This window comes from Lynx canadensis, chromosome B3, assembly GCF_007474595.2.
Source record: "Lynx canadensis isolate LIC74 chromosome B3, mLynCan4.pri.v2, whole genome shotgun sequence".
NCBI lineage: Eukaryota > Metazoa > Chordata > Mammalia > Carnivora > Felidae > Lynx > Lynx canadensis.
Genome location: NC_044308.2, coordinates 50,135,265 through 50,158,044, shown reverse-complemented (window position 1 = coordinate 50,158,044; position 22,780 = coordinate 50,135,265). Strand labels below are relative to the sequence as shown.

Sequence of the window (22,780 nt, the reverse complement as noted above, 5' to 3'; positions counted from 1 at the left end):
AGGGGCTGTGGCTCAGCCTGGAGGAGCTGCTCTGTACAGCAGCAGGGGCGACAGCAGAGGGAGCCGAGGCGCTCTGGGCAGAGGAGGCTGGGGGATCGCAGTGTCTGTGCTGCATTCCCCAAAGCAGCCGTGGCCCGCGCTGTGTGAAGTTCCCTGCACGCACTCAGCCGCGATGCTCCTCACCCTCAATTGTTGATGAACCTTGGCGCTCGTCAACGCACGGGAGACAACCCGGTTTGCTTTCTTAGAGACAGGGATGAGAAATGAGCTGCCGAAGCAATTTGGCAATGAGGAGAGTGAAAGGCAGTTTCATGCCAGCAGCTAAGTTGTAAAATTGCTTTGGAGGCTGCTGCCTGGGGAGCACGATAGAATTGACAAGAACAGACACCGTTGCAGACCAAAGGCATGCCTGATTGCACTTGAGTCGGATCGCTGGGATGCAGCCTCCTCTCCTGCTCTAACTATTTGTGGCTGAATAAAGGAAAGGAGACTAGAAACACGATTCCAAGTGGTATTCCTGAAGGGAAAACACATACACTCCAAAAGGAGGGGAGAAACAGCCCAGCTGGTGTGTACATTTTTTTTTTTTTTAAAAGGAGAATCCCTCAGGTATGTTCTTTTCCCTGTATGCGCTGCCTCATCTGCATGTGATTTTGTTTCTGTATTTTCTTGTTGTTTCTTTTTGTTTGCACTTTGAATCACAGCCATGAGGGTTCTCCTAGTGTAGTAGATACATTTGTAAATGTTCAGCTCTTCTGTGTTAATAATATGGGTGGCTCTATGTAGGATCATGGACTTCTCAATCATTGCTTTATTTGAAATGCAGAATGATAAATGATTGCTTAGTTTTCACTCAACTTTCAGGGGAATATCTGCTTAGGGACAAACAAGGCTGAGATAAAAGGCTGAGATGTTTCCTAATCCTGTGGGCTTTGGGGGGCAACAGTAGACACAATCATAAAAGTTGAAGGCTTCTAGGAAGGGGTTAAAAGCCAAAATGCCATACACTAGCACTGTGTTGCTCAAGTGTTTTTCCAGCTCAGCATTGGTCTGGAGCAAATTGAGCTTTACCAGTGGTTCTGCATTTCGACCTCTTGATCAGTCCTTCAAGACGAAGATCCTGCGGATTTGCTTTCAAGAGACGAATTGCTTAAATTGTATACTTGGTTCTGTTTTACAATTGTTCTGTGGTGCTGAAGGAGGCAGTCTAAAAAAAAATCCTTTTGCTTCAACAGCTCGAGTAAACCCTAACTTCTGCAATTACATCATCGATATACTTGTATAATAAAGAGAAAGGGCAACAATAGTAACGTTGGCTGCCTTTTAGTACCTTAGGCTGAAATGACAAAGCTTAAAGTCCATTTTCTTTATTAGGCTTAAAGGGAAAAAGGAAAGAGGTGGGTGGGTAACTCACATAAAAATGAGATTTTGGAAATACTCTGCATTTCTTTAAAAAGTAAGAATATAAGTTTATCTTATTTTTAAATTAATAGTAAGTATAGTGCTTTTAAAAATCTTGCAGTCTTTTATACTTGAGTACATTATTTTCATAAAAGTGGGTACAACTGGTAATGCATTAAAACATACATGTATTCAAATTCAATGAGCTTTACTGGAGGGGAGAAATAAAAGAATGGGAAAGTTTGGTACCTTTTTATAAATATCAAAATAATTACAGATTTTTGACTTAATACAAAGAGTTAATGCCAAAGCTCTAGAAACTGACTTTATTGTTACTAGTATTTTCTTAAGATTTCAAACTCCAAATGGAGTAGAAATAAATGAGATTTAAACTGTAATTTATGCATACTGTAAAGTAAATCACCATCCTGCTCTTTTAAAATTAAAACCTCTTTTTTGCCACATGATAGCAATACAGAGCACTGATTTGGGCCATACAAAGAAAAAATGGGTAAATCAGGTATTTCAAAATTTCACCCTTGATATCGTTTCACAATGATATCAAAATATGGTAAATAATCACAAGCAGTTACTGGGCCAGAAGGGTGATTTGAAAGATGGGCATAAGTTGAGTTTGCATTCATTAGTATGGTATGGAAAAAATTGTGTATTTCTTTTATGTTGACATCTTGTATGAAAAACATGATAACATCTGTAGATGAAACACAATAGCAATGACACTACAGTAATCTCACTGAATCCATTAAATGATTATTTTTCAAACTGATGAATGAACTGAGCTGAGATAATTTAAAAGAATATTCAAAACTCTCACATACAAAGTTACCAGTTCAGACCACAACGGAATTCTAAGTATAATTTCAGTCGAACTGTGAACTTGAATTTGAAAGTGAATAAACAGGTACAGGTTTATTTCCTAGCATTTGATTATTTGTTGTGAGGCTTCCACTACAGGGATTTGGAAAGTTCTTCTAGAAATTGTCATCACCATGTGCTCATCTGAAATATGAGATGAACATGTTAGATAAGCCTAGAAAATTCACTTACCATGTACTTATTATTAACAAGGTAAACTATTTCCCTTCCTTGGCTGTCTATCACCTTTCTATGGTAGCTAGTCTTTACAAGGCTATGAAGTATGTGGTACACAGAACTACTTGTTTGAGAACCAATGCTCTTTTTCCCATACTCCATGCACTTCCAGTCCCATTGACCTATTCGGCTAATGCATTGTAAAGTCCCTAGCGTAAGTTTTTTGAGACATAATGCCACCTGTACATCATCTTCTAGTTTTCATACCATTAGCTTTTGTTTTTCATTCTTTCCATCTCATAGTCTTTACTCTTGAAAGGACTTTCTCCAGATTTTTTGAAACGGGAATCACCTTTCTACCTGAGAAAAACATACCTGTTGTTCAGCTGGAAATTTTCGAAATTTTAAATATATGCCAAATTTGTTTCTAAACCACCCTCTTACAGATAAAAAGCCACGTTCTAATGGTGTTACAGTTTATATATAATATCAACTTATTCGGTAATACCTTTAAGATAATACCACACAAGCCATAATGCAAATTGAAGGAATGAAACTTGCATCCTTTGTTGTAATGTTATTGTTACAAGTCTTTTCTGGATCTTAAGTGTTCTCTTCTGTGCTTGGATGGCTAAACTCCAGTTCCCTTCCAACCTATAAAAGGGGGGTGGTACTTATTAATAGCCCTCTCAGTTAGTAGCTTTTGAGCCTGCAGAAGACTGAGCCCTCAGTTCTATAATCTCTGTAGAGATAATGGCTATGACAGCACTGTTTGCTTCATGTGTTGTATTTGACAACATAGGAGGAAAGGTCATCTTCTAACCTCTAGATCACAAGTTCTCTGGAGAAGTAGAAGTGAAGTCAATCATTTCTCCTTCTCTTGTGAAAATGGTTGTGATCCAAGAGGGATAAATGTTTCCTATCTCTTGCATATCCTAGTTACATCATTTAGCCCCAGCCTATAGAAAATATGATGATCTTGATATGGCAAGTATTTTATATTATTTTCCCTGCATAGTAAATTAAAGTATTTTCTGGAAATAAATACTGGTTAGCAAGATATAAACTCAACTTAATAAATTATACTCACGGTTTGCAAAGTATGTTTAAAAAGTGATCCCAGGAGATGGGTTTTCCTCTAAAATATTTTCTTATCTCCTTTAGACTTTTACAACTTCACCTTCAGACGGTCTCTATTCCCAACAGCCAGTCTCCATTGGTCTAAGTCCTATGTTCAAGGTAAAATACACTTTTTTTTTTTCCTCTGAGCATTCTGGCTCTTAAGAATCTAAGTGCAATATGTCTTTTTGATAGACAAAAACATGTTTTGAATGAAAATATTTTGCCTCATTTGTTTCATAAATTGAAATAAGATATGCCAGAGCTAGCTTTTCCAGGTATGTTAAAACTAAGGGAAAGAAAAGAAAAAGAGTACTTTTCAGATAGGGATGACTATTTCTGTTTCATAGATGGAAGAACTGATGACTTGGGCACAATCACTGAGGCATGTTTCTGAGCAGGGACACTGCTGATGTGATCCTAGAAACATTGGAAGAAAGGACATGTTTTAAATCCTGTCTTTATTCAGTGGCACATAACAAAACAACCCCACCCCCCCGAAAAAAACCCTAAGCAAATGCTTTATCAGTGAGAACTATTTAGTAAAAATTGTCAATCAGATAAAAATAGAGAATCTGCACATTTAGACCAGAGTCCCTTGCATTTTGCTGTCTAGTAGAAAAATGCTATAGGTAGTCAAATCCTGGTTCAGTCTCCAACTGCCTGGGTAAACTGGGGCTGTCCTTTTATAAGCATTGGTTTTCTCATCTGTAAAAGACTTTGATGCTCATGAAGAGTCAGTTCTTAGACTCAAATTCTGTGAAATTTACATAGTGCAGACTCTATGGACTTGACTTTATTTGAAATGTAGTCACAGAATTACTTGATTCTGTTTTGCTTCTCCAAAGGTGAGAGGTTAATAAATATCAGTTCCTGCCTGACAAACTGAAGAAGCAGAATTAATGCTTTCAGGACTTGTACACAATTGGTCAACGTGTTTTCTTTGACATACGAGACAATGATAAGTATTAGCTTAATCGTATTCCAGATAACTGCATATTGTGTATACAGCCCTGTATTGGTGAGGCATAAAATATTTGCTGCAGCTCTGATAGATTTTGAGGTGCTGCCATTTTGTTGCAAGAAACAGATGGTATTCAGGTACTTACCTGCTCACTTTATTAGAGTCATTCATAAAACATTTTATTGAGAGGATTTAAAATTATGGGCGCCTGGGTGGCTCAGTTGGTTGAGTGTCCAACTTAGACTCAGGTCATGATCTCATGGTCCATGAGTTCGAGTCCTGCCTCGGTCTCTGTGCTGACAGCACGGAGCCTGGAGCCTACTTCGATTCTGTGTTCCCCCACCCCCCTTCCTCCTCTACTCACATTCTGTCTCTCTATCAAAAATAAACAATAAAAAAATTTACAATTAAAGTGTATGTGTATTTAGTCATGAGTAGATTTGTCCTCTCTATCCAGCTGTCTTTCCTTCTGGATGGGCACACTTGTAAGAATATGCTAGAAGGCAATTGCAGGGCCCTCTCATTGCTGAAGGGGCAAACTTGGGAAACTTCTCAAACCTATTTATGTCTTAATTTCAAAGAAGGTTGGTTGACGGGCAAAATATGTATATTAAACTCCAACTTGTAAAAATTAAAATTTAATTTTAGTTCTTGGACAATAATTGATAGGATTAGAAGATAATGCTTAAGTACCCAATAAATTGTCACAATATTACTGGACAGTAGAAGAACATCTTTTTTTAAAAAATAAATAAGACCTAAAGCTTGATAAATAAATAAAAGAAATTACAATAAATTCCCACATCAATTGCTTTTTTCCTCCATTTAGCCTTGAGTTAGGAGCAATTTTTTGTTCCTCTGTCTGTTTGTCCTGCTTAACTGAACTTCTTTAGTGGCCTCTACTAAGTCATTAAGGGGATTTGCATTACATGCCTCCCCAAAGTAAAGCGATTGCATTCTAGTCTCCTCCAAACTGCTCTTTTTCCTAATTTCCTGTCTCCCACGCTCAAATCTCAAGTTATTTTCCCTTCCTTTTTCTTCTTCATGATCTGTATTGATGACCAAATCTTGTTTCTTTTTGGTACATCATTTCTAGCCATGCTTTCTTTCCTCTTCCTATTGTACCACCTTAGTTCACGTTCTTGTCTCTTTATGACTAAAATACTGCTTCGATCTTCCAATTGTTCTATCTTTATGAGCCTCTATTCCTAGCATCTGTTCTGCCTGCTATTGCCAGATTCATTGTCCTAAAAAATGCCTTGATCATTGCATATGTCACTCTCTGTGCAAAAACTTTCAAGGACACCACTTTGTATACAACATTCTAAACTACTTAGTATGGAAAAACAACTAACTCTTTTACAGCAAGATTTCAGACTGCCTTTCCAGCTTTGTTTTACTTCCAGTTTCTTACCCAGTCTCTGACCCAATTAAACACAATACTCAGTTTCCAAACACCGAGATTTTATACAATCCTACAAACTGAATTAGTTGCAGGATTCATTTGCTAATGCATCATGGGCTTTCTTATGAGATTTCGCTTTTGGGCTTGATGTATAGTTTAGATATTTATTATTCCACCTAATATTAAAAAAAATTTTTTTAGCAATACTATAAGGCAATTAAGTACACGATCTGTGTAAACTTTGACAAATTGTTCAAAATTTCTGTTTTCTCAATCAGAAGATGATGGCATCATAAAGAGCACTGCTTCAAAGTGTTTTTACAAGAATAAAATTAATACAGATTAGGTGTCCAAAGAATACTAGCTATTATTAATTTTAATTATGTTCATATTCTTCCCTACTTTATACATAGTGAGTAATCAGTAAATCTGTTTGCTTTTATATTTAATTTAAAGTCTATAATATTACTAGTTAATAGAGGAAAAGACAAGTAAGGGAAGGAGAGAGACTAGTATACAAAGAAATAACAAAAAGAAAAACAATGTCAGAAGAAAAAACCTAAGCCTCTCTTGTGACCTAAGTTAGTAATTACCTTAGCAACTACTTTTAGAACAAATTGGAATAGGTTTGAACACCTTTTTTTTTTTTTTTTTTTTTTGATGAAATCAATGGCCCTGGGATTCCAATGTTCTTATACGTGTTCTTCATAGAATAATGAAACGGCAAATCTGAATGACTTTCAGTATTACAGATCACTGAGGCTTTGTGAGGAGTCTGCCACTACAAAATGCTTCTGGGAACAAGCAGATTAGGGTATGATCAGTAACCCTGATTTATTCTCAGTTTTCAGAATTTTGACTTCATGAGGCCCTCAGTAGCTCTATGGCAGATGTCAGGATCTAGCGCCCGCCCACGTAGCTCATGAACAGAACCACTGAAAGGCAGAAGTGTAGCTTCAAGGGAGGTGGAAGATGAATAAAAAGGGACGTTCCTGCCTGACTTTTCCTAGGTCGGAGCCATGTCACATTACAGATCCATGTCCGATTTCTCTGGTGTGTGTCTTCCTGTTCTTGACCAAGGGCTCTAGACTAAGTACTACCTTTTTTCAGTTAGGGGTCCTATATCTTCCCTCATTTCTTTTGATGTGAATCTTGCCTGATAATCTAGCATGTGATTTATGGCTATCCAATTTACTGTTGCAGCACATCCAACTTCAATCCACTTTATTGGTCTTAATCACCCTGATTCCTGCTTTGTGGTATCTAGTTTCCAAAGGATTCAGCAATAACCACAATTATGGAAAGAAATCCAGGGAATTTCCAATGGTGTTTTTTTAGTTTTCGAAAGGAATTCTTAGAGCATCTGTTTTTTTCTGACAGAGGAGGCAATCTGGCTAATTATAGACATGCTTTACACCTGCAATATTTGATTTTGGAGGAGAATTTCCCCAAAAAGAGTGAATGAGGAGTCTGAGCCAAAATATGCTCAAATTCCTTGGCTGAGCTTGAAATCTTTAAATTCCTCAGTAATGATAGTAAGGAAAGAGGCTGCCCAATAGGGGAAAAGTATCATAAACTCTAGAACTTAAAGTAAATTTGAGCCTGACTTTGTAAGTGTTCTTTGTGAGTTTTGTGTTCCTTGGTGAACTTTCACTTAATGTACTTGACACTATAAGCTTTGATGAGTTTCTCTCAGTTGGTTCCAGTTGTCTGTACTTGAGGCCTTATGTGCAAAATATAATTTGCTGATTGTTGTGTTTGGAATATAGAGCTTCCTTCCATGAGAATGAAGATGTGTCTCAGAATGCAGAAAAATTATAAAGTTCACAAGATGTGACACAAATTTCAAGTGTCAAATTAGAATTATAAAATTCCAGATGTAGTTTAAAAAAAAGTATAGGAGCACCTGGGAGGTAGGAGCATCTGGGAGGTACATATCAAAGTAGTTATAGTTTCTGCATGCCTGGTTTTCAACTATTTCTTAGTTAACCCATATCGTGTTTCCCTTTTTATTGTGAACTCAGTCTCTCAGTTTGGTTATCTAAAATGCCTACAAGACAGATAATTTACTGGACTGTTTAGTGCCAGATGAAAACGGTCTAAAAAGTAAAGCTTATTCATATTTTTATGCAAAGAAATTTGTTACTGTATGTCTCTAAATATTAATGAGAAAACCAAGCAATTTGGAGTCTAATGGAAAGGTCTTGTGAATTCCTATTTATCATGAATTAAAATATTTTTAAACAATTGGTGCCAGTAACCTTGGAACAAGAATAAATATAATAGATATTTGTAGGTGATGATACTACTTAAAGATTAAAAAACCCTCTTGTGTCTGCAGTACTGTATAATAATGATACATACTCATTATGATAGCTTGGAAGATTTCTAAGGGTTCCCCTTAGTGCTTTATACATTATAAAATATTAAGTTATGTTTAGCACAAATGGTGTTTACTTAATACTTTCTAATTGGTAAGTAGATGTTTGGGATAAATAGGCATTTCCTATTTAGTTAAATAACACAGTGTTAATGGTGAGAGGTGGCTGGGTAATTAGAATTCTTTTTGCTTTGAGATGTAGTAGAAATAACCTTTAGAAAGTAAGTTAACTCTTACATGGATCGATTATTAGTATTGAGGAAAATATTCTGTACCAAGATCACAGACCTGACTCCTAACACATCATATCATAAGAGAAAAACAATTGGTTATAAAGAACAAGGGAAAAAATTAATGTGAAGCAAAATCCATCTCTCTTCCCAAAAGAGCAATTCAAAGCCAGAATCCTACTGGAGGAAAACATGAATAAACTCTCTGTCTGAAAAAGAGTACATTTTTTAATATTTATGGATACTAGGTTTATATTAATAATTTTGTTGAGATCACTACTGAAATTCATCTTAGGGTCCTGAGGCTTCTGCAGATAGCTACATAAGATGGGGCATGAGTGTCACAAACAATAGGAGAAAGTCAAGTTTGGGTTTGAACCATGTCCATAAAATTGCTTTTTCAGAAACCCCAGCACACCAAAATGACCATGTGCACATTTTCTGTTCTTGCTGTATGCCTTAGGCTGCCTGAGGGACCTCTCCTGTACCTTTCTGACTGGGAGGTATACATCCTGCCTCTTGAGCTGCTGCCTTTGTCCTAATTAGATGAGCTTTAAAACATTGGCAGTCTAGGGGATTCCTTCTGGGTTAATTACAGAGCTGTAAGCAGCTTTTGCAGGAGAAGTGAAGCAAGTTCAGTTTTAGACAAGATGTGTCTGTGTGGCCTTAATGTGTGATTGCCTGTGCAGGGGCCAGAAGATTTGGCTTTCCTGACACCTGTCTCCCTCACCATCTAGTCTGGTCTTAATTGCTAGTGCCTATAACTGTCGTCTTTTCTATTCTTCATGAGACTGTGAGTTCCTTGACAGTAAGGCGTGTGCCGTTATCATTGCCAAACCGATGGAATGCTTACATATATTAAAGAGAAAGACAGAAAACCCTGGTGAATTAAAATGATTCTGATGGATACAGTACAACAATTTCCTGTGTTTGACATTGTTAATGACAAAAGATAAAGCTTAAACAAATTTTATTGATATTTTATTTTATTAAAATTGTTTTTTAATGTTTATTAAGAGAGACACAGAGTGTGAGTGGGGGAGGGGCAGAGAGAGGGAGACACAGAATCCGAAGCAGGCTCCAGGCTCCAAGCTGTCAGCACAGAGCCCAACACCGGGCTTGAACTCAGGAACCATGAGATCATGACCTGAGCCGAAGTCGGCCGCTTAACCAATTGAGCCACCCAGGCGCCCCAGCTTTTTTTTTCTTCTGCTATTACAAATACAGCCAGATACAAAACAGAGGGAGGATTATTTCTGATTATGCGTTCAAGTATTTGTTAGTTTGGAAACATGGATGGTATATAGATCATCTGCAAGCTAATGTCAATGTTAAATTCTCTAGAGAATTGGCTTTTTCTTTTTTTTTTGGCAAAATTTGCTCAATACTTTTGTAATGTAAGTATCACTCCATTGATTATACCTGTTTTTTTAATGTAAAGTTGCTTATACTGATGCATAATAGAGTTTTTGTTGGTTTGTTTTAAACAACAGGCAGTATGGTCATTCTGTCTTCCACATTTAAAAAGACCTGTGCTAGGTGCTAACATGTAACACTGCAGTTGTCCTTCGTCTCAGTTTTGGCAGAGATCTCTAGCACTGTCATAATACAGAAATCAGAGGAAGTATTGGATTTAAAGTCTAAGCTTATATTCCTGTTTATTTCAGTCATCCTTCCCACCATCCTTAAGCAGGATAATGAGATAGGGGTTACTTTAATGGGGGACAAATCAGAAAGGGAGAATAGGCCAGTTTGTCCAAAAGGTAAATGAGCCATGACAACTATGAATATCTGTTTCCTCACCTTAACCCAGTCACTTATTCTGGGGTGTGTGTGTGTGTGTGTGTGTGTGTGTGTGTGTGTGTGCAGAATCTTCTCCCTATTAAAACACAGCTGTTTTGTGTCGCATTCCCTTACTACTTTGTAATTCTTTGTTCCATACATTCAGATAATTATCCCATGTATACACAGGGCCATATATGAAAGAGAGACCATAAGTAAAGAATAAACAGTTACAAAACTATCAAGAGAATGCAACAAAAGATTAGGAAGATTAAATGCAGGAGTGTGGGGGAATGTCTTGCTCTCTGCTGGCCAAAAAACTAGCTTCAATTGGTTTATTCCCATCTGTATATAAAGGACATATTAGAGTCATGCTTTAATGCTGTGTGATAAAAATTTTAAATCTTTCATTAAAATGTTTAGAAGTTTATTATTTACTTATTTATAAAGGCAGAGAGAGAGGGAAAGAGAATCCCAAGCAGGCTCCACACTGTCAGCCTAGAACCTGAAGCAGGGCTCAAACTCATGAACCATGAGATCATGGCCTGAGCTGAAATTAAGAGTCAGGCGTTTAGCCGACTGGACTACTCAGGATCCCCTTAAATCTTACATTTTTAAAAGTTTCAGTGGTAGTATATGCACATATACTTCCTACATCACACTCCTTTCTAAAAATTAGAAATTGTCTTTACACTTTCCTTTTTATTGTGTATGTGGATTTACTTTTTACTACTAGTGAAGTTGGAACCTGTAGAGAATGACAAAATAGTTTCAAGGAAAAGAAACTGTTAGAAGTACAAAAGTACTATTTGTTTGTTTGGTAAGATTTCAGGGCCATGAAGTTGTCACATTTGGAAATGAGAACAAAAACAACTCTACTTTTCTCCCCCCAGACTACTGATGCTTTGTTATTCTAAAATTCTTCCAAATATCCCAGATGAGTAAATGAGTTAAGCTGCGCCAGTTATCAACATCTAGTTATCAGATTCTTTCCTGAAAGTTATGGTAGGTAAGGTAAGACTTGAGTAATTGGACACGTGAGGCAGAGAAAGGATTCATCATTTGGTAGCACAGAAAAGATGAACAGAGAAGAGGCCAGGTTGTTGGAAACAAAATTTGTTTACCTTACAAACTTTGTGTTTTAAGGGTTAAGCATTTCTGTGCTCCTCAGCTACAAGGCTCAGACCAACTAGCTGAAAGCATTATTAGATGCTAGGAAACCTTTGATTTATTACTGAAAGTTTGAACCTCTTGACCCCTTTCACCTGTTGTGCTCATCCTCCCAACCCCACTCCCTTCTGGCAACCACCAATTTGTTGTTGGTATCTATGAGGTTGGTTCATTTGTTTTGGTTTTTAGATTCCACATATAAGTGAAATCATACGGTATTTATCTTTCTCTGTCTGACCTATTTTATTTCACTTAGCATAATTTTCCCAAGGTCCATCCATGTGGTTGCAAATGGCAAGATTTCATTCTTTTTATGGCTGAGTAGTGTTCCGTTGTGTGTGTGTGTGCACGCACATGTGTGCACACGTGCATATATGTGCATGCACCTCTTTATTTACTCCTCCATTGATAGACACTTAGGTTGTTGCTGTATCTTGGCCATTATAATGTGATAAAGATAGGAGCACATGTATTTTTTAAAAAATACTCAGAAGTAGATACACTAGATCATAAAGTAGTTCTATTTTTAATTTTTTGAGGATCCTCCACACTATTGTCCACAGTGGCTTCACGAATTTACATTCTCACCAACAGTACACAAGGGTCCTATTTTTCTCCACATCCTCACCAACACTTGTTATTTCTTGTCTTTTTGATAATAGCCATTCTAACAAGTGTGAGGTGATAACTCATTGTGGTTTTGATTTTCATTTCCCTGATGATTAATGATATTGAACAAATTTTCATGTCACTATTGGCCATCTTTAGGTCTTCTTTGGAAAAAATTCTGCTCAGGTCTTCTGTCCATTTTTTAAATCAAATTGCTATATATACTACATAGTTTTATGTGTTATTTATGTAGTTTTGGTATTCTTCTTTTATCAGATATATGATTTGCAAATACATTCTCTCATTCAGTAGGTTGTCTTTTCATTTTGTTGATGGTTTCCTTTGCTGTACAAAAGCATTTTATTCATATTATTTATTTATTACAATATTTATTTTTGAGAGGGACAGGGGCAGACAGAGAGGCAGACAGAGAATCCAGAGTGGATTCTGCACTGACAGCACCAAGCCTGATGTGGGGCTCAAATTCACAAACCATGAGACCATGACCTGAATCAAAGTCAGACACTTAACCGACTGAGCCACCAAGGTGCCCCATGTGCAGAAGAATTTCAGTTTGATGTAGACCCACTTATTTTTGCTTTTGTTGGCTTTACTTTGGGTGTCAATCCAAATATTTGTCACTAAGACCAATGTCAAGTAGCTTACCACCCATGTTTTCTGCTAGGTGTTTTATGACTTTGGGTCTTTCATTCAAGTCTTTAATCATTTTGAGTTAATTTTTGTGTAATGGTGTAAGATAGTGATCTAGCTTCAATCTTTTATACGTGGCTGTCTCTTTTCCCAGCACCATTTACTGAAGATACTATCCTTTCCCACTATGTATTTTTGCCTTTTTTGTTGTAAATTAATTGATCATATATGTGTGGGTTTATTTCTGGGCTCTCTCTTCTGTTTCATTGATCTATGTGTCTTATTTTATGCCAATACTATATTGTCATGATTACTCTAGATTTGTGATATAGTTTGAAATCAGGGATCATGATGCCTGCAGCTTTGTATCTTTATCAAGATTTCTTTGGCTATTTGGAGTGTTGTGGTTCCATACAAATATTAAGATATTTCTATGAAAAATGCCATTGAAATTTTGAAAGGGATTGCATTAAATCTGTATATTTATTTGGATAATACAGACATGTTAATAATATTATTCCAAACCATGAGCATGGAATACCTTTTTATTTATGTGTGTCTTCTTTAGTTTTTTTTCATCAGTGACTTTTAGTTTTCAGTGTACAGGTCTTTCACCTCTTTGGTTAAGTTTATTCTTAGATGGTTTATTCTTTTTGATGCAATTGTAAATGTGATTGTTTTCTTGATTTCTATTTCTAATAGTTTGTTGCTAGTTTACATATACAACTAATTTTTGTATATTGATTTTGTACCCTGCCACTTTATTGAATTTATTTATACTAACAGGTGTGTGTGTGTGTGTGTGTGTGTGTAGTCCTTAGAATTTTCTCTATACTACACAAAGTAATGTCATTCTCAAAATAACAATTTTACTTGTCCATTTTTTCAATTTGGATGCCTTTTTTTTTCTTTCCTAATTGCTCTGGCAAGGACTTCCAATACTATGAATACTATGTTGAATGAAGGTGGAGAGAGTGGGCATCCTTGTCTTGTTCCTGTTACCCTTGTTATTCTGTTGAGGTTCATTCCATCTACACTTTGTTGAGAATTGTTACCATAAACGGATGTGGAATTTTGTCAAATGATTTTTATGCAGCTACTGAGACAATCATATAATTTTTATACCTTTTTATTTAATAGAGTAATTTTTAATTAATTTTTATGTATTATATTTATGTGGTACATCATGTTGATTGATTTTCAGATCTTGAATCATCTTTGCATCCCTAGGATAAATGTTACTTGATTATATTGTATGATCCTTTTAATACGTTGTTGAATTCAGTTTGCTAATGTTTTGTTGAGATTTTGGAATATATGTTAATCCAGAAATATGGACCTGTAATTTTTTGTGAGTCTATGATGTCTGTCTGCTTTTGATATTAGGGTAATGATGGCCTTGTAAAATGAGTTTGCAAGTGTTGCCCCTCTTCAGTTTTTTGGAATCTTGAGAAGGGTAGATAATAAAAGGTTTGGTAGAATTCATCAGTAAAGCCTTTCAGTCTCCTTACTAGTAATTGGTCTATTCAAAATTTCTATTTCTTCCTAATTATCTTGGAATATTGTATGATTGCAAAAATTTATCCATTTCTTCTAGGTTGTCCAATTTTTTTGGCGTATAATTGTTGATAATAATCTCTTATGATCCTTTGCATTGTAACTTCTCCTTCATTGCTGATTTTATTTTTTTGAGTACTCTCTTTTTATCTTGGTGAGTCTAGCTAAAGGTTTATCAATTTTTCTTACCTTTTCAAAAAACTAGTGTTTACTTTTATTGATCTTTTCTATTTTATTAATTTCTACTCCAATCTTTACTATGTATTTCCCTCTGCTTACTCAGGGCTTCTTTTATTCTTATTTCTGTAGTTCCCTTAGGTGTAAAGTTAGATTGAGATTTTTCTTGTTTTTTTGGGGTAGGCCTGTATGGTTAAGACTGCAACACATCATCTCTCTCCTTTACCTTGTATTATAGATAAACCTTCCCTGGCTAACACCTCTGATTGTATAATGTAGGTGGCTTAACTGGTGGGGCGACCCCTCCTTGAGGGGTCTGAGCCTTTGGTCATTTTGCCATGCTTAACCGTTTCCCATCAAATTAGGCAGGGCATTATGAGGAGTTTCCTTAGTGGCTTATTTGGGTGCCAGATATACTCTTTCTTGTCCTCATAGTGTAATTTCAGCCCTATATTCTAATGATCAGAATCAGTTCTTCCTGGCATAAGTTAAAGTGACCAGGTAGCAACCATATTTTAAGATTCACGGTGCTTTCACTGTGTCCTTATAGAAGCAGTCCTTCTCTGGGAACCAAGTGCTCCATAATTACAGAAAACAAAATTGTAGGGATGTAAAGTACAAATACTCCAAGCAGAACGTTGAGAGTGATAATAAGTAGGGCCACTACTTGCTTCCCAAATATGTATTTTGTCTGCTGGGGACACAATATCATGTGATGATCATGGATTTAGAACGTATATTACATTCTGAAGTGTCCCATCCTATCAAGGTATCATTTCTAAACTGGCACTACAAATATTTCTTCAAAGGCTATTTTTAAATTTTATCAGCCTAGAAGCTTCTGGGATTTGATGCAGTATGTCATAGAACTAGTGAAATGCATAGTCATGAGCCCACTGCTGCATATCCACTACTGTGAAGTAATCCTTTTGGTCTAAGATGAAATTATGTGGGTGGGAAAAGCAAATTAATATCTGCAATTGTGTTGATTTCAGTTAAAATGAAGCATTTCCCTTTCTAGAATAGAAATTCAATGTAATTAATTGTTACCAACTGGCAAGTTGATTTTAAAAGATGAATTAGGTGCTCGGCATTATTTTCTCTTGCTGTGATTTTGAACATTCATCAGCGTTAGTACGTGGATCAACATTGGTGAATGACAGCCCATGCTGTTGAGTCCATGCATTATCTCCATTTCAACTACAATTGACCAAATAATTGTGTTTACTTGGTTATATATTGCTTCTTCCATGGCGGATGCTCTCTGATGAGCATCAACATGCAAAACTGAAGTTTTCACACTTCATGCCCATTTCCTTAAATCTATCTACATGTTTCTTACCTGGCTCTCTTTGACTTTGGTATTCCAATTTTTCTTTTTACAGGCTCCTGAGAAATTATCCAAGTGATCTCCGTTGCTCATGAGTTCTCATACATTCTTCCCGTGGACCATTCTCTTTCCACACAAAGTGGATGATCAGGTAACCCACCTCAAATTCTGCCTATTGGGAGGATTTTCCTGCACTGCCGTCATTCAGTGCCATATTAAGTGGGACTGTGTAGCAGTAGTCCATTTTCATGGACTTCCCATGTTAAGATAACCACATTCAGAGACAACCCCTCCATACACTAAGGTCAGATCCTTTTCTTCTTCCCTTAGACTTCCTTAAGGGTTATCTTCCAGTGAGGGAGGGTGTGTGTGTGTGTGTGTGTGTGTGTGTGTGTGTGTGTGTGTACACCCACACACACTCTGAGGGAGAGGCATTGGTGCAATAGTAATGGATGACAAAGATCTAGACTACATACTCATACAGCTTACTTGTGCCCTGTGACACTGTTAATGTCTGATAATCCCAGGTATACCATTTCCATTTTATACTGAATTGCTATTGGGTTCATCTAATCATATGATTTTGTGAGTCGAATAGAACTAACCTTCTGATAAGCAGTTTTGGTAGCATGCCACATACTCAAGTGCTCTGCATGTATTTGGGCCCAGTTGCAGATTGGGAAATACTTTTTTTTGAATAGTGTATAGGTCCCCACCGCAGATGGCATAAAGTTTCCAGAATTGGGGGGGGGGGTCAGATTGTGACTGTCCTATGGGATCTGACCATAATTTCACAAAGTGACTTTTTTCACCACAGATATCTCTGTCCATAGTGTCTGAACTGTATCAGCCTTTGATGTTAGTAGCATATGGGCTATAGTAATACTACCAAGGATAGTAATACTACCAAGGATAGATTGTTACTTCCAGAACCTGCAGAGGCTACTACATTTTGAGGCAATGATTTATTTTTTTATTTTGGTGGGGATATCTGGGTATCCTATAGACCACTTATTCTGAAAAGCTGCACTAGTGTTGACCTTTGAATCATAGGATTGATCTTCCTCTAGAGCACATATGTCTTATTAAGGCTGTCTTTTTTACCTTCCTGCCATGTTTTTCTCACTGGATCCAAGTAACAAGATATCGTCACTGTAGTGGTTAAATGTAATGTTCTTCTAAATATTCAGATGATCTAGGTCCCAGTGGGAGAATTAATACAGTCCCTGGGCAAGACTGTATATTCTTGTCTGCCCCATTTGAATGTGGTCTGCTTCTGATCTATTTTCCTGACAAGTATAAAAAAGAATGAATTTGCCAATTCAGTGGCCACATACCATGTATCTGAGGCTATGTTAATCTGCTCTAGCAAAGATAGCACATCTGTGAACAAGCTGCAATTGAAGTGACTACTATGTTGAGTTTATGGTAGTTCACTATCATCCTCTAGGATCTATTTTGCTTTTGTAAGGGAAAATCTGGTGAACCAAATGAGATGAATGAAGTATGATTATGATGGGAAACAACAGCTCTGCATCATCTAAAAAATCTTTATGTGTTGTACTGATCTCTGCATTCCCCAAAATAAGGTAGTTTTTTTAAATTTACTTTCTTGGCCTCCACTATGATAGCTCTTATCCCACAGGCAAAGGAATCAATGTGGAGGTTTGGCTAACTATCACATATATTCATTCCAATTAAACATTTGAAGACTGAAGAAATTACCAGTGTGTGATCCCAGATAGACTGAGTGGATCACCAAGAGTTCTATCTGAGCTACGACTGTTAATATCTGCTCTTATATACCCCCACTCGAAAAGAAGGTTATAATGGTGTTCTGGTCACTTAGTGTCAGTGTCAGCTCAGACTTAGCTCTCCCAGTCCTCACCCCAAAATATTTGGATATTCTCTTCCCTAGAATACGATTATACAAAGTAGGCCTTTTTGGTGAAGGTCTATGGGAATTATTACTATTTTTATTTGTTATGATGTAGTGAGGTCCAAACCTCATGAGACCTGGCCTCTCCTTCAGTCAATAAGTTCTGGGTGACAGTCTTCAATCTCCTGATCATCTATCCATGATTTCTTTTGCATTTCTAAATTAAACATTATCTTTGGAGGAGTGTGTATCTGTACCTCTAGGAGCTGCATTCTACTAATGATATCTTTATCTCTAAGTTGCCTCGTGGCTGCAATTCCAACATTGCATCTTATTGTGATAATTGCACCTACCATGTTCCTGATAGAAAAATACTACTGCCTAACTTCAGTTGTTCTGTGACTCTGTCATTGCCATTGTTATTAGAGCCTAGTTCTATAACATTCCTATCCTATAGAGGGTAGCCACCACTGAGATATTCAATGATGCCACTGAGAAACTTAACACATTACTTACCTCATTGTTAAATGACGTGCCCTGCCATGGAACATTTTTGCCTGATGAGTTTTCTGGCTTTATGTAGTATAGCCACTCTAGAACATCAACTTCTCTGAGACTTATGATCTCTTTCTGTACTGTTTGTCGTATTATTTCTACTTAGTGCAGACAATAATTTTTTCCCCAAGCTTCCAAGACACATTATAGCATTGTGTTATATTGTCTTCTATGGTCCTGCCAGATGATAAATTCAGGATCATAAGAGAGTGTTTCCATAGCAATACATTCTTCCCTATTTAACCTCATATACCTCTCCATTAATGCAGCACTGACAGATTCTAGTTAACAAGTATTCTCTCAGTTCCTGTGAGTACATATGAGTACATGTATTTTGGTGAGGTCCTACAGTTTCTTTGGCATATAGTCTCTTTACTCTCTTAATGGACCCTACATTTACTCAGCTGGATTAGGTCATGACTTTACCCTAGTTCTTGATCTGAAGGTTCATGGGGGTGTTTGTGGTAGATCTTGTTGGAAACTGCACAGATTTTCTTCTAAGTTAGAGACCTATGCATTGTCTTCACACAAAGATAGAGCACTAGCTGCCAATAGGGAGTGGACCACTTTTGGGGTCTTAGAAGGTTCCAGGGAATATGAAGATTCAAGAGTTACAAGTGGATTGACCCAGATGTCCCCATCTCATGACTCACAGTCCAATTTTTTTCCCCCCAGTTAAGGCCCTGACCTTGGAATAGCCAACCTAAGTTGAGAATTAGAACTTCTCTGGAGCTCTGCTGCTCTTCTGATTAATTCCTGGGTCTAGTGCTCAGCTTTTTCTGCATCTGCTACTAGAGGTGAGAATTTATCTGATGACATGAACGTCCATTGTATTTACACTTAGCCTTAAGTTGGTGATTAATTATGTTTAGCCTTTAATTATCTTTCTCTACTGTATCCAGAGCCCCAGCAACAGCTATTCTATTCCATAGTGCTAATTACTTCCTCTCCTCAACTTCTCAAGTACCTGGAAATACTGTACCCACGGGTTCATTCCCTTCTACTGGTATTGCACCTCAGCCCACCCCTAGTAAATATTTTAACAATTGAATTGCTACCACAGACGATTCTCAGAGTGACTTAACTATGTGCTTTAGCAATGAACACAAGATTCTTGACAGTTCGTAGAATGAATTATTTAGTTCTGAAGGGGGTATCTCTGTGGTACACCACACTGTGCACACTTATCTTTCCATTAATTTTGGGAGTAGATTCAGATGGGAGGCTGTAGTGCAAATATTATGATTGAGATTACATTGATTTTAATTTCAAAAGTACACAGAGTGTATGTTCTCTGGGATATCTTTTTTTTATGTCCTTCTTTCTCTGAAGGAATAGAAATTTACTCAGAAGGCTTTCTCACTGATTATTTTTTAAATTATTTTTAAACTTCTATTTCTAAAATGTATTTTAAAATACCAGATTTTGGTTCCTGGATATCAAAGATTGTCTAATTTGGCATGCCATTCCTTTGGGTCTTGGCTTTGTAGTTGTCATCCAAGCCTAAAAGAAGGGTATGGACTGAGTCAGGAGGGGACAGACAAACACAGGGACATTCAGAGCCTGAATCTTAGGGTGATTTTGTGGGAGAGAGGGAGGGCTTACCTTCCTTTGTGAGAGCAATCTTTGGAACTCTTGAATTTGGATAGATAGACGTTGTATATGTTAACTGCTGTGGTTATTAGAGATGTATTTTTGTACTGCCTTTTTAATTTCTTTCTTTTTTCTTATTTCCACTACACCAGCATCTAGACGTCCTATAGATCAAGTTACCAACTGCTTTCATTGTGATTGCTTATTCCCAAATGCTGTTTGAGGTAAGAGCTGGCTAATGATAAGCATGTTTTAGTTTTAAACTGAAGAGATTTTACATGTATAATTTAGTAATCCTTAGTAAAAATGTAAGATATTTTTAAAGAACTGCCTTGATATTTTGAGTTCTTCATTGGAAGCATATATTATTATATGGATCATGCTATATCTTTACTGAAGAAGCTAAAACATATTTTGCTCTTAGGAATTATAAGTTCTTTATGGATTTACTTAAAAAGCACCTTGTGATATAGGAAGAGGATGAAATTGCAGCTTTGTTGAGTGAGAAACTAATTTTAATTTTAGTTGTAAGTGCCACACCCAGTTTGCTTGCATCCTGTGAAGCATAAGTAATTGACTTTCACCCAAGAGTTAGAATCAAATGAAGTTTCATTGTGTGAAGAGAACTGCACTGCACCTAATACTTTAAAGGGGAAAGGAGTGAAGATGCTAATTATGTAAGCATCTAAATTTTGGTCTGTTGCCATGCTGTGCAACATTCATTCAAATTTAAAATTCTCACTTTTACTGCAGTGAGGTGAGGTGAGAACAGCTAGGAAGTCCTAGTAATAGTCAAGTGTAGAAGCCTATGGTGAAGAGTAAGTGAATTTATGTTTTTTAATGTGTGTGATACATGGTATGTGACTGGAATGTATTAAGACCTACAACGTTAGTTATTATGTTTTCTAAAAGAAGATACTGACCTAAAGTGTACACTGATGAGGGCCTGACCAAGATGATGGCTCTGGAAGTAGAAAAGAGGTATGGGGAATGAAATTGTAAAGTTGAGAACAATAATATTTAGAAGTGGCTAGAAGTTTATGGCAGAGAAAGAGAGGAGTTAAAAGTGAACCTGGAGAACCAGTCTGTGTAACTAAGAGGATGTTGATTTTGTTAATTAGTACTATATGAAAAATTTATACAATATTGTTATGGATGTGAAGATGAATTGAAAAATGTTGAATTTGAGATATTAATGGTCATTCAGACCAGACTGGCCAATACACAATGAGGAATTAGTGCAAAGAAGAGAAGGTAGATGCAGATATTAATACTTTGGTAGTTAGAAAAAAGAGGAGTAACAGTCTCAAAATAGAAAGGCCAGTAGAGAACCTCATTAGGGTCTCTTTGTAAAGGATAACACTTATGGAAACTGGATCTCATACTGTAGACAAAACTCATAGGCCTAGAAAGTGGTCAGAAATAAAGGCATTTTCTCCCTTTGTGGCCGTATGTTGTCTCATTTTTGCTTTTGGCTTCTTGTCTACATTGTTTGATTTTTCTGAAAATAGGTTTTCACCACTCAATTTTTACAAAGTTCAAAAGTTGACCATTCAGGTCACAACTTTATGTCACTTTCTTATTGAAATGACCAAAAAGATCTCATGAACTCCATGTTCCAACTCCCAATTCCCAAAAGAGAGGAACTGATTAGACCAGTTTCTATCATGTGATGACTCTGGTCAAAATAGCTGTGTCCAGAGAGAGACTCCAGTAGGTCATGTTGTCATGTAGGTATATAGAATGATTTAAAGAAAGGCCAAGTGGTTAATGGCTTCAGATGCAGCAGACAGTTGGAGAAGGTTTGGTTTATACACATATTATTCATGCCCAATAAAAGAGGAATTTGGTAGAGTTCTGGGGCTAGAATCAAATAGTAGGAAGTTGGGACGCCTGGGTGGCTCAGCCGGTTAAGTGTCCGACTTCAGCTCAGGTCATGAACTTGCAGTTTGTGAGTTCGAGCCCCGCATTGGGCTTTGTGCTGACAGCTCAGAGCCTGGAGCCTGCTTCGGACTCTGTGTCTGCCTCTCTCTGTCCCTCCCCTGCTCATGCTCTGTCTTTCTCTGTCTCAAAAATAAATAAAAACATTAAAAAAAATTAAAAAAATACCCAAATAGTAGGAAGTTGAAGATGAATGGACTCCTGAGGAAGCTGAGACCACAGGTGTCCTCTGTGCTTCAGAAGACTTTGGTAGGAGGTACAGTAACTTGAGGAGGTAACAGCATTCAGGGAAAGCTGAAAACTGTCTTTTATTCCTTTGTTTCTAATAAGGGAAGATGTAAACATGCTTATTGTTAGGTTGGATGGACCCAGTATAGACAGACTAAGCTAAGACCCAGTATAGACAAACTAAGACACTTGCTTAAGTGAACACATAATTGTTGGAGCATTATCCCAGCGGTGGTGAGTGGTGATTCAACCAATAGCACAAGAGGAAACAGGACCTTTGGAAAGAAGATTCTTGTATCTTAGACAGGTGCAGTGACCTAAGGGCTGAAATAAATGTTTTTCTGGATAGTTATTATAGTTTTCCAACTGGATGTCATTGAACCTCTGGACAACTTCAGTCTGTCCTTAGTCAAGGGGGCTTTTTTGGTGTCAGCTAGAAGATTTCCAAATTGGTATGAAAATTGAGGCCTGGCCTTGGTGATTAGCCTGGCTGTCAATAGAACCTTTTGTTTCCTAACCATGCTGTCTTTCTACTTAGACTTGTATATTTTTGAGTGTGTAACTCTTTTTGTGTGCTGCGTGCTCTGAAATAACACTAAATGGTGGAACTAAAAGAAGACCTAATTTTCAAAAAAAGTCCATTAAACCAGTGTCCACCATTCCAGGGAATTTCTTCTCATGGGCTACTTCCATTATCAAAGTACACATTATATTTATATTTATTTATTTATACATCTTTATTGGAATAAGATCTTT

The 22,780-nt window shown here is 36.9% G+C and overlaps 1 protein-coding gene across 1 annotated transcript in view; it reads left to right on the top strand.

Annotated features, from left to right (window-relative positions):
- The first annotated feature begins 3,622 nt into the window (after positions 1-3,622).
- UNC13C (unc-13 homolog C) overlaps positions 3,623-22,780 on the top strand; it is a 613,702-nt gene continuing 594,544 nt past the window's right edge. The window contains exons 1-4 of the mRNA XM_032593636.1: positions 3,623-3,693; positions 15,884-15,979; positions 18,938-19,059; positions 20,008-20,079. The gene's annotated coding sequence lies outside the window, so the exon portion shown is untranslated. The remainder of the gene's footprint in view (positions 3,694-15,883; positions 15,980-18,937; positions 19,060-20,007; positions 20,080-22,780) is intronic.